The sequence below is a fragment of the Cupressus sempervirens genome, chromosome 8 (genome assembly GCF_028749045.1).
Source record: "Cupressus sempervirens isolate cs-2001-9-10 chromosome 8, ASM2874904v1, whole genome shotgun sequence".
Lineage (NCBI taxonomy): Eukaryota > Viridiplantae > Streptophyta > Pinopsida > Cupressales > Cupressaceae > Cupressus > Cupressus sempervirens.
Genome location: NC_143125.1, coordinates 402,582,968 through 402,593,807, shown reverse-complemented (window position 1 = coordinate 402,593,807; position 10,840 = coordinate 402,582,968). Strand labels below are relative to the sequence as shown.

The following is a 10,840-nucleotide window of genomic DNA, read 5'->3' as shown; positions in this document are numbered from 1 at the left end:
TAATTAATCTTATAGCAAATATTTTTCAATTAGTTTCCAAAGCCCCCACTAGGAGATGAAACACTAAGAGTGGGGTCCCATGGAAAGGGGTGTTCTAAAAATTCTTAGTGGGTGCTTTAGAGAATTTATAGGAATATTTTAAACCTAAGAGTCCTAGGAGTTTTTCATACAAATCAATAGTAAAAGTTTAAGCTCCAAAAACTAAGGAATCTAGTGGTCTCATAAATTATCTATATCTAATAACATCACATAAAACTATTATTGTGTGGATATATGTTAATTAGATTTTTTAGATACATCAATTTAGAGTTTTTGCACATATCTAAATTTGTAGATATTTGGCACATGCCAAAGCATTTTGCTAAATTGGTGGGAAAAAAAAATAGCTCCACCTTGTAGGGGCTCCTATTTTCTTGGGCAAGATTCTAATTTATCCTATAACAATTTTGTTTTTTCTTCATGAAACCTTTGACTCTTTAAAATAGAAGCTTTAGCTCCCCATGGCCCTAGCCTAAGATCCCTAATACAATGTTTCCACCTTGCTCCATAATTCCATTTTTTATGAAGTTGGAGTGTTCCCATGAAAAATTGTAATTATGAAAAATTGATAATATGAAATCTTTTCCTATAAAACAACTATTACTTAGAGAATGAAAATAAATCATGAAAAAAAAAAGTACCCAAGATAAAAGGTGACTACTAAAAAAAAACTCTATATTTTGTCATAAATTTATTTCCTTTTCTTTTCTATTATGATTTTTAATTTTTTTTTTTTAATCACTAAAATTTATAGTTAACTTTTATTTTATTTTATTAATATCAATATAATCAGCCACAATATTAAGAGTTGGTACGGGCCATCTCAAAATACTCGTTAGCCTTGCTATAAAATTGATCTCTCAATCCCTGGACTGTTTTACCCATGGCTTTTAATTGAACTCTAAGCCAACGAGTTGCCGGCCCCGTCACGAATTACGAATGGCCTTTCGGCCATCCCCCTGAATTTCAAAGGTTTGGTCAATTTTTTTTTGGTTTCAAAAGCAGGGTAGCCGCTCCTTGTGTTATGCTTGCAGTTCAATGCTCTATACATATTTACTGTGAATAATAACTTTTGACAATTACAGAAATTGCCCTACTTCAATTGAACACATACTGGAGGTTAGATGGATAAAAAAACATTTTTGTTTTCCTCAGTTTCCATCTGCAATGCTCATCATCGCACAAATTCTCTGCCTCGGCGTTAATCGTAATTATCCAGAGGGAATGTTCACTCTGGGGAACATATAGTCGTTAATTTATATGGCCTTAGCTATAATGTTTTTGGCTTACCGCAGGTGAACATTTTTGCTATCTGTATTTTTAGAAGTCAAGTTTATGGTTGTGGACCGAGCTCACTCTGGTGCAATCGAACATGGATTGGGTAGTGTATTGATTTCGATCAAGTATAGTACAAACAAAAATCAAGAGAAACCAGTCCCGAGCATAACAACTCTTGTTTTTTTTATTGGCCTTCTATTGTAGGAGTTTCTGAACAGGTTAAAATGAGAAACAGAGGGACAGTTTACAAGCTTTTAGGTTTTGATTTTCCTCAACGTTTTGATGCTTTAATTTTGAGTGGGCGCTTTCCCGAGTCTGGGGCTCTCCTGTCGGGTCTAGGTTTATTTTCTTAGACTCGCCGAGCCTCATAACTGTTGAAATACCTCTCTACACCTACAGATAAGGCATCCCTTACGCGTAAACACGTACTTACCACTACTTGTAACTTTATTCTGGACGTGACATGACAGGGCACTGCATTTGCATTCAAGTGTTCACACACATTATGTTTTGGTGTAGTTGGATTAACGATTATATATTTCTGGAATTTTCAACTCCCTGCATTATGTTTCTTTGTTCCGAACATGCTATGGAAATATGGACTACGAGGTCAGCCCTAAAACTGCCCTCTTTCTCAATTGCACACATATTTGCAATATCTTCTTCTCGTTATTGTAATCAGTTTGAACTTTGAACAGTACAAAATTTTACCAAACTTTGTGTAAATTACTATCAACTTTTACTGTTATATCTCTAACATTATCCAGCTCTTTATGCAGTGCTTCACCGTTCATTGGGGACTGGGGATGGTGGGATGCGTTTTAGAGAAAAGTTAGTTATAAAGTGACAAATAAGAATTACGTTTCAAATGGAACTTTGACAAGTTAGTAAATCAACAAAATTGCAAATAGCAAATACTAAGATATGAATTGCATGTGTCAAATATGACTGCGGATAATGATGCCGATTATATAAAATCCTTATTCATTGAAATTAATTATAGTTGAAACTGGAATTGGATACCAAGACTCTTAGTTTTTTTTTCAAACTTCGAAGTACCCCCCCTGCTAAGATTTACGTTTTAGTTTACATTTTAGCCAATGCCAAATATGACAGTAGCAATAAACAGGGAAATACCAACATAGAAACCCCAGTTCTAATTTTTGTCTAAGGTAACCAGTGTAATAAAAAATAATGTATGCAATGGCAGCTCCAAACCCTCATAAATTGCCCAAATAAATGGCACATATGTATAAATAGATAGATATTAGTTGCTGATTTGGGAGCAGATCTGGATGTGAGAATCTGGTGCACAGATGCGCACAATGTTTTTCTTGGGGGATATATATATATATATATATATATATATATATATATATATATATATATATATATATATATATATATAGTATGATACTTCAGCAATACATAATACATATTCAAATAAGTTAGAACTAAGAACTGGATATTCAATAAGATTATAAACCATATCATATACGTCTATGTTCACAATTCCTATGCAAATCAGAAAATCATCACAATTACAAATTCAAAATATAGTTCATCATTTAATGTTCATCAATCCAAATCAGAATCATATGGATTTGCAAACAAATCCTCATCGTCTCCAACTCCTCTAACTGCTGCAAGTTTAAGATTATTTGAACTGAAAATGGCTCTGCTTGTGCTAGATGTACCATGTGTCGTGATGTTATCAACATCATCCATGAATATAGTAAGATCTTAAATTGTTGCACCTACGTTTGCACACTCAGGTTCTACATCCCAAACTTTGGTTGGCTCTTCCTTGTAGTGATCTTCCTTACGTGACAAAAGATGCAAGTTGGTATGGATAGAAACCAATTCTTCAATTTTTTTGAACTCAACCGGTTAAGCTTCACTAAGTGGATAAAGGAGTATGTACTCCAATTCCGTTCAACAACAAAAGAACTTGCAACTTGGACAATGTTCACAAAATTAAAAGTAAAACATAAAAATGAAAATCAATTAAAAAAATTGTAGAATACAAGTGGTAAACAAAAAACAAAAAAACTTACTTGTGAGAGCTTGTAGATGCTTAAATGGTTGACCATAAAGATACCACCATGTGATAGCTCCCATATCACATTGGTCTTTTATTGCAATTAGACTAAGTTTTGCTCCCGAAGCAAATAAGCCAAATTTTGTCCTAACTTTTTTGTGAATGTCATCATCTAGGAAGACTCTTGCGAAATCTTTGTAGCACCCTCTAGCAACTTTTTCATCTGCATATGGTGCTACACTATCTGGCATATCAATTACTTCCTCACTATAGTACCTCAGAGATAAGGCATATGCAAGGAGGTGCAATGGGGTAGTCATCTTTTCCCAACGACGATGAATGATTGTTTCTAGCTGATTGCATAAGGCTTTACATTGTGTGGGGTCATTCTCATGTGTTTGTATTGAAAGTTTTACCTTCTCTACCATTGTATCCATGCCATCATAGACATTCCCCAAACAAGGCTGATCCGTATCAGCAAAACAAAGCATAGTCATGATAGGGATCATGAAATCTGATACAAATTGCACACGAGCCCACCAACTGTCATCCAAGATCAATGCCTTGATCTTTTGAGCCCTTTTTGGATTCAAAGCCTTCCATATACCCCACTAGCAAGAAATAACCATTTTGCTTAATGCCCTTTGCACCTTGACAAGTCTCATAACAATAGTATGAGATGCAAATTAGGTTTCAGCCATCTAAGTAAGTTAATCATAACAATATGTCAATAAATATTAAACAAAGTTATAGACAACTTGATAATTGAAGATGACATAACATTTAGTCAAATTAAATAAATAAATTAAATTTAGCAATTACAATTTACCTTCAATAACTCCAATTTGGAGAATGCTCTAAATATCAATTGTGACATGTGATGGTTTATAACAAACCTTTGTCTCCTCCCCCTCTTGGTAAATTTGCTTCACCCAATCTATTTGAGAACCAATTTGTTGCATGACCAAGTTTAGGGAGTGTACAGCGCATCGTGTCCAAAAAATATGGTCATACTAGCCTTTAACCAAAGCACCTGCACCCCTACAATTTTTGACATTATTTGTAATCACCTCGACCACATTCTCATTACCCACTATCTCTATTGCCTCAATGAGAATATTGGAAATGAAGTGCGAATCTTTCACTTTCCCTTCACAATCAAGTGGCTTCAAAAATATTGATCCTTTGGGTGACATTGCAATCACATTAATTAATGGCCATTTTTCTGTATCTTTCCATCTATCTGAAGCAATAGAAACAACCAAAGTTTTCCATGAATTTCTAATTGGTTGAATAGCTTTCTCTACACAAGCCTTCTCTTTTTGCAATAGAGTGGTAGACACCTTTTAATACTTGGGACTTGTGTAATCAGCCGATGCTTTACTTATGACTGCCACCATTTCTTTCCAATATAGTGGTCTCGCCAAGTTGAAATGAAGACCATTAGCATAGAGGCAATGAGCAATTGTTTTATCAACAAGCTCTCTTGCCTTCATTTTAAATGCGATGTCCAATGGACCTCTTTTGCGGGTGGTAGTTTCTACTTCTTCCTCTTCTACTCCTGGTATTTGCAAGAATAGATGTTTGGAGGATGCAATTGGTTCCACGGGTAATTGCATTTTTTTTTTCCGGGTGGAGGTTGATAAAAACTTTCTTTTTCTTCTCTTAACCAAATTATCAATAGTTTCTTTTTTCTACATATGAAGCTATTTGTGCATTATACGTCCCCTTCCCATTTGTGCCTTTGCACGTTACGTATCATTTACCAGCAGGGCCCAAAATTGAAGTTTAACCAGGGAATATGAGCTATTGAATGGTTTTCCTTTTTTACTTGACAATAATTACAATTCCAAAGATATGAGCCGCCTCCTACAACCTGTGATACTCTTGTGGTATGTCTCCATAAATGAGATCTTTCATCAATTTTGAAACTAGCGACTCCTTGCCCGCCCAGTGAACTTTGACTGCCGGTGGCAATCATTCTTGCACAATACAATCTAATTTCTTGCTATAATTAGGAATTAAATAAATTTAAATTAGAAAAAATCTAGGAACATCCAGCATACAAGTGCAAAAAAATGATACAAAACTATTAAAACAGATAGCTAGACTTGTTTCTTTATTTCTTTTTGTAATTTTTGTCTTAGCAAAATTGAAAATTATAATCAAAATCTCAAAAAATTTCATTGAAGGACTTAAGAATAGGATTGAATGCTTAAAACTACCTTGTGGAAGCTATCTCTTGCCCTACGAACAATCCTCTTTGAAAATAATCTCCTTGCCTTCAAAATGCCAAAGTGGAAACCAAATAAGGAGTCTAGTGGCAAACAAAATGAGATGAAGAATGGTTGAATGGTCTCTTTTAGGGTGCTTTTAGGGTTTAGGAGTAAAAAATAGAATAAAAAACTCATATGTGCACATGTTAAAATAAGTTTTAAGTGGCAAAAAGTCATTAAAACATTTTTTGGGCTTGACCCTGCAGAAGCATTCAAAAGCGCCCAGATGCTCTGTGGGTGCCATTCAAATGTGCCCTCTATGCATCCAAATGCGTGTGGATGCCTCAGTCCCCTAGGAATTCAGATGCACATCCAAATGGCATCCACAGGGCTCCCGCCTTCGGATCAACTCCTGCACGCATCTGAATGAGCATCCAAGGCTAGGTTGCCTTCATCGGTAACTAAAATATAAATGTATATGTATATATATGATTTGCTTGCTAATATAAAAAAATAAATTAAAAAGAAATACACTTTTGAGATGTTTGGAGATTGGAGATTTCCATAAGTCCTTGAGACACTCAAGGAACTCCTGGGCATCCTTGAGACATTCTAGAGATTCCCAGCCATCTGTGCACATCTTGGTGGTTTTGGCAGGACAATGGGGGGGTTCTTTGTCTCTGTCCCCAAGTCTCGGAAGAATCCCTGTCTCAGAAATGCAGAGCTCTGGGGGGTTAGGAGGGAACACATGCCTTCGTTTCAGAGTCTTTATTTGTTGTTGAAGTAGTTTTAACCTATGAAATGCATGGATTAATGGGCTTAGAACACATTGAAATTGACATCACACCTCCCCTTTACACTGAATATAAAAAACTGTTGAAATAGATACGAATCTAATGAGGTTGAAATTAATTTTTGAACTTGCATAGACCATCTTATGTATTTCTCAGCTGGCCTGAAATGTTTTTGAAGCATGTTTTCAATTACTATTGATGAAATTAGAGCGTATGAATACAGATCCATTTTGTTATTCCAATAGATACAAAAGTTGTATATGCTTGTTTACTCAGGTCAATAATGAAATTTGTAGCAGCTTTTATGTATTTTCTCTGCTGCTATGGTTATTGATTCCTTCCTTTACAAACAACTTCTCACTCCTTAAATGATGAAGCTAGCATATCGAGATTTGCTTGCTGAAGAAATTTAGAAAAATGACCAGTGAAGTCTGATGATTATATCTATCATTTCTTGTCAAATGCTGTTCCCCCAAATCAGAGGGAAGGCCATATATTCAACCAAGTCTTGAATGGAGTTACACAGCCAGTGGACAATACCTCATGGCCTTCACTTTGCTTTAAATCACCATATATAATTTTGTCATAAAGAATATTGATCTCATGCCCCCACCTAAACAGCCACAGCCTTAAACAAACCTGGTCGCAGGCACCTAATATAAATAATAAAACTTGGGCGATAAAATTTACTGAATGATAGGGCCAACTCAGTGTCAAAGGAAATTGATTAAATAAAGATGCCGACCTAAATCAAAATATCAACAATATATTGAAGAGGCTGACCAAGTTTAATTATTGAACAGTATTTTAATAAAACAAAAGGGCAGTGCCCAAGGGGTGCAACACTTCAAAGGCACAATGAATCTTCTGAAGACGTGTGATCGCCCACCACTGAAGATATAGAGGGGAGATCAACTCCTTTGGGAGAGGAAGGAACTCAGAATTGGAAATCTGACGAACAAGGCAGAAATTCATTAGTAAATAGAAATGAAATGATAAAAGCAAAAACCGTAATAGAATATTCTAGCAGAGATAAGGAGAGAGGAATTCTCAAGGCAGTACGAATTAGAGCAGCAGACATCAGCAATCTTAACATCATATATCCGAGGCATGATACCTTAAACCATGAAGCATAACTTGACTTTAATAAGGTGTCACTGCTAATTTAGAGCAGTTAAGTTCATCAGACATCAGCAATCAGGCAACATAGATGGATCAAATTGGCAATTACTTTTATTGGAGGCAATAGTATTCCTCTTCAACAACATATGCATGGGATGTATCCTTACTATGTATGGATATATATATTTAATGTATATGTCTGATGTATTTAGTAATATTATATTTACATTTTAATATAGGATGATGTATATTTGGCACATAACACATATATTATGGACTTTTTAATATATGCGACGAATCTTTTGAGATAGGTTTCAGACCTCTCGGAGACAAGTTAAGGATTCTAGGAAATTTCAGGGCTTCGAAAATTCAGACATAGCCAATTTTCAGGGCTTCAGGATTTCAGGCTTAGCCAAATTTCAGGATTCTGCATTTTACCCCAGCTTGGTGTTTTGTTGATGAGTGGTCGTTTCTTGAGCCCTCATCATGTGCGTTTGTTGTTGTTGGCTTTGTTTGTGTGTGTCAGTTTGGTAGTGGTGTTTGGAGATTCGTTGGTTGCCAGGATTGTGGTGAAGTCTTCTGTTGTGATCGTTGTGATCCTTGTATGATGTTGTCATGTGCATTCATACTTGTAAAAAAAAAAAATTCTTGGCTTGTATTTCATCCTTGTTCCCAAGGATCTCTAGGCGGGGCATTACATCAAGTAATAATCTGGATTACCAAACAGCTGCGGTCAATCAAATGGGAGTTATAGGAAACAAGTTAGGTAGACGCGGTTTACTGGCTCATCTGAACTAAGTAGACCACCCCAAGGGATGGCACTGGTCATGTTTGGATTTTCTTGCCTCTTGTGGGCCCACATACAAGTTGATTATCCTCAAGGTATGGAACTGGTCATAGTTGGATGTTCTTGCCTTTTGTGAGCCGAGAGGCAAGTTGATCACCCCGAGGTATGGAACTACTCATAGTTGGACATTTCTACTCCTTGTGGGATATGAGGCGAGTTGTCATGATTTGGATGTTGCGCGACCTTGGGCTTAGTTGGTTCGTGTAGTTCATTGATGCCCTTTCAAGTTTCTTATCAAACTAAGCTATGATTCAATGAATCTCTAGTTATCTTTCTTGCAAAGACTTTTTTATTATGAATTCCATTTTTCCGGTGAACGGGGCTCCTGTATGTTCTGAGCATGAACAATCTAATCAATAGATAAAAACTATCATATTAAGCGTGATTGATCCTATTAACTATTACACATTGGGAGGAAAATGACCCGCTAGGTTAAGGACTGAAGCTCCAAGCAAGTGCAATGATCCTTCGCTATATTGATTAGGTGACTTGATTTAGAGGAATGTAATTGGATGATGCAAGAAAGAAGAAAAAATGAGGCAAAATGACAAGTTTTAGAATACGATAACAAACAACCTGTAGGTACTTGAGACAACAACCAAATGACTATACCAACCTTTGATTTCAATTTGAAGCTGATTTGCATGAAATAGGTCTCCTTGGCCATTCAATTGCTAGTGCTTTTAATTGAATCTAGTTGTATTCTCTCTGTTAGATCTTGTGCTTCTCTGATTTAGTCCCGATGCATGCACCTCCTATTCTTGCACACAAAAAAATGAGGAAGAAGATTGTATAGAGGGATGCGCCTTGGTCAAAACCTTGTTTAGAGTCAACCTTGAAATGAAATAAAGTAAATGAAAGCATGCTGTCATTAGTTGAGGCTAGATTTGAAAAATGAGGAATATCACACCTTGGCAATACAAATGCTTCTTTGAATGTGATCAAGTATGTTGATGCAATAGCTTTGACTTCCCACAAAAACCCAAAAGGAAATCGTAAAAGACAAAATCTTGTGTAGCGGATGTTGTAGTTAGCCACAATGCTTGCTTAGTTGAGAAGAAGACTTGAATGGATGTGGATGGATGTTTGCACTATGATCTTCTTCCTTGATGGTAGACTTATTTTCTTGACCTTGAGTGAGGGGAAAAAGCTTGATCCATGGGCAAGATTTGCTTGAAATCTTACTTGAGAATGCTTGGATGCGAAATAGTAGGAGAGTTCTTGAAATCCAACTTTCCTTATTACTTGATGATCCAAATGAGGAGAGATAGGTTGCTTTTATACCTCTCACAACATTCTGGGGCTTAAATATAGGAGGTGGCAAACATAGGTTGAGGAATCCCGCTAAAACCACAAGATGGGTCCCTAATTTGAGTTTAGGGCCAAACATTAGTCAAGAGGACGCCCTAGGTCTTCCCACCAATCAGACACAAAATTAGGACCACAAATTCTAGATAGCAAGGGGATACCAGATTACGAGGTACAACTGATTTCAGGGTCGAGAAGAAGATCAAATGCTCCAAATGCTAACATAGGGCCCATGTTGGGAAATAAATGATTGAATTGGAGAAAAACAAAGGAGTCCACTTAGAGATAAGGGCTCACATCAATTTGGGATGAAATTGTATTATCATAGGACTCATTTTAATTTAGGTGTTCATTAAGTGTCACATGAAGTCCCCTTAAGCATGTTAAAATGAAAACACATTAAGGCTAGTGCTAAACAATCGTGAAATTGTTCTCACCTAAAGTTGCTAAAGAATCGTGAAATTGTACTCACCTAAAGATGCTTACAATTTATGATGGTATAGATTGGTTATAAGATAGCTAGTAGTAATGCTTATTCACTAACCATTTCTTAAATATTAGATATTAATTAAGTTTACTTTAGTATGTAATAGTTGGACTTCTTGTTTTTGTGCGTAAACAAGTTAATTCCAATTTGGGGACATTGTTTTTTGATCAGTAATATATATTATTTTATTAATATTAAAAAAGTTGTTACATCCATCCATGTTAAACTTCTGCATCGAACCAGTTTGAAGCACTACTACATCTACTAGTTATCTTTATCTTTCAATGCTATAAACAACATTTTCTGATTTACTAAATTATCCATGGAGCCAAAATCGTCATTTCCTGCTTGCAAGTCTTTATCATTCACAAATTTGATAAACTATTCTAAACTGAAGTCACAAAAATTCAAACCAGACACATGTAGGCCTAAGCAAACCCAGCCTTCTCATCACCATGGCCGCACCTCTTCTTTGCCTTCCGCAGCCAAAGTCAACCCAATTTGGGGAGATTGCAATAGAAGACCAAGTCTGAAATATGTTTGGAACAGCCTAAAATTACATCCAAAATTCATCTACTTCATTGAAAAAGCAACTTTTAAATGGTTAAGATTAGCATTGGTCAATACTAATTTTAAAAGAAAACAATTGTAGGATGCAATTCTTTTATTGGTGTGGGGGGGGAGGGGGTGGGGGTTAATAGAAGGGTT

The 10,840-nt window shown here is 35.9% G+C and overlaps 1 protein-coding gene across 7 annotated transcripts in view; it reads left to right on the top strand.

Moving 5' to 3' along the window:
* The first annotated feature begins 918 nt into the window (after positions 1-918).
* Positions 919-10,840, top strand: part of LOC149542987 (Transducin/WD40 repeat-like superfamily protein) — a 131,280-nt gene continuing 121,358 nt past the window's right edge. For 4 of the 7 annotated variants that reach the window (XR_016355575.1, XR_016355576.1, XM_089797910.1 and 1 more), the window contains exon 1: positions 919-1,011. The gene's annotated coding sequence lies outside the window, so the exon portion shown is untranslated. Of the gene's footprint in view, positions 1,012-1,040; positions 1,335-10,840 lie in introns of those variants that run through there. The other 3 variants (XM_089797909.1, XM_089797911.1, XM_089797908.1) reach the window with 3 other exon arrangements.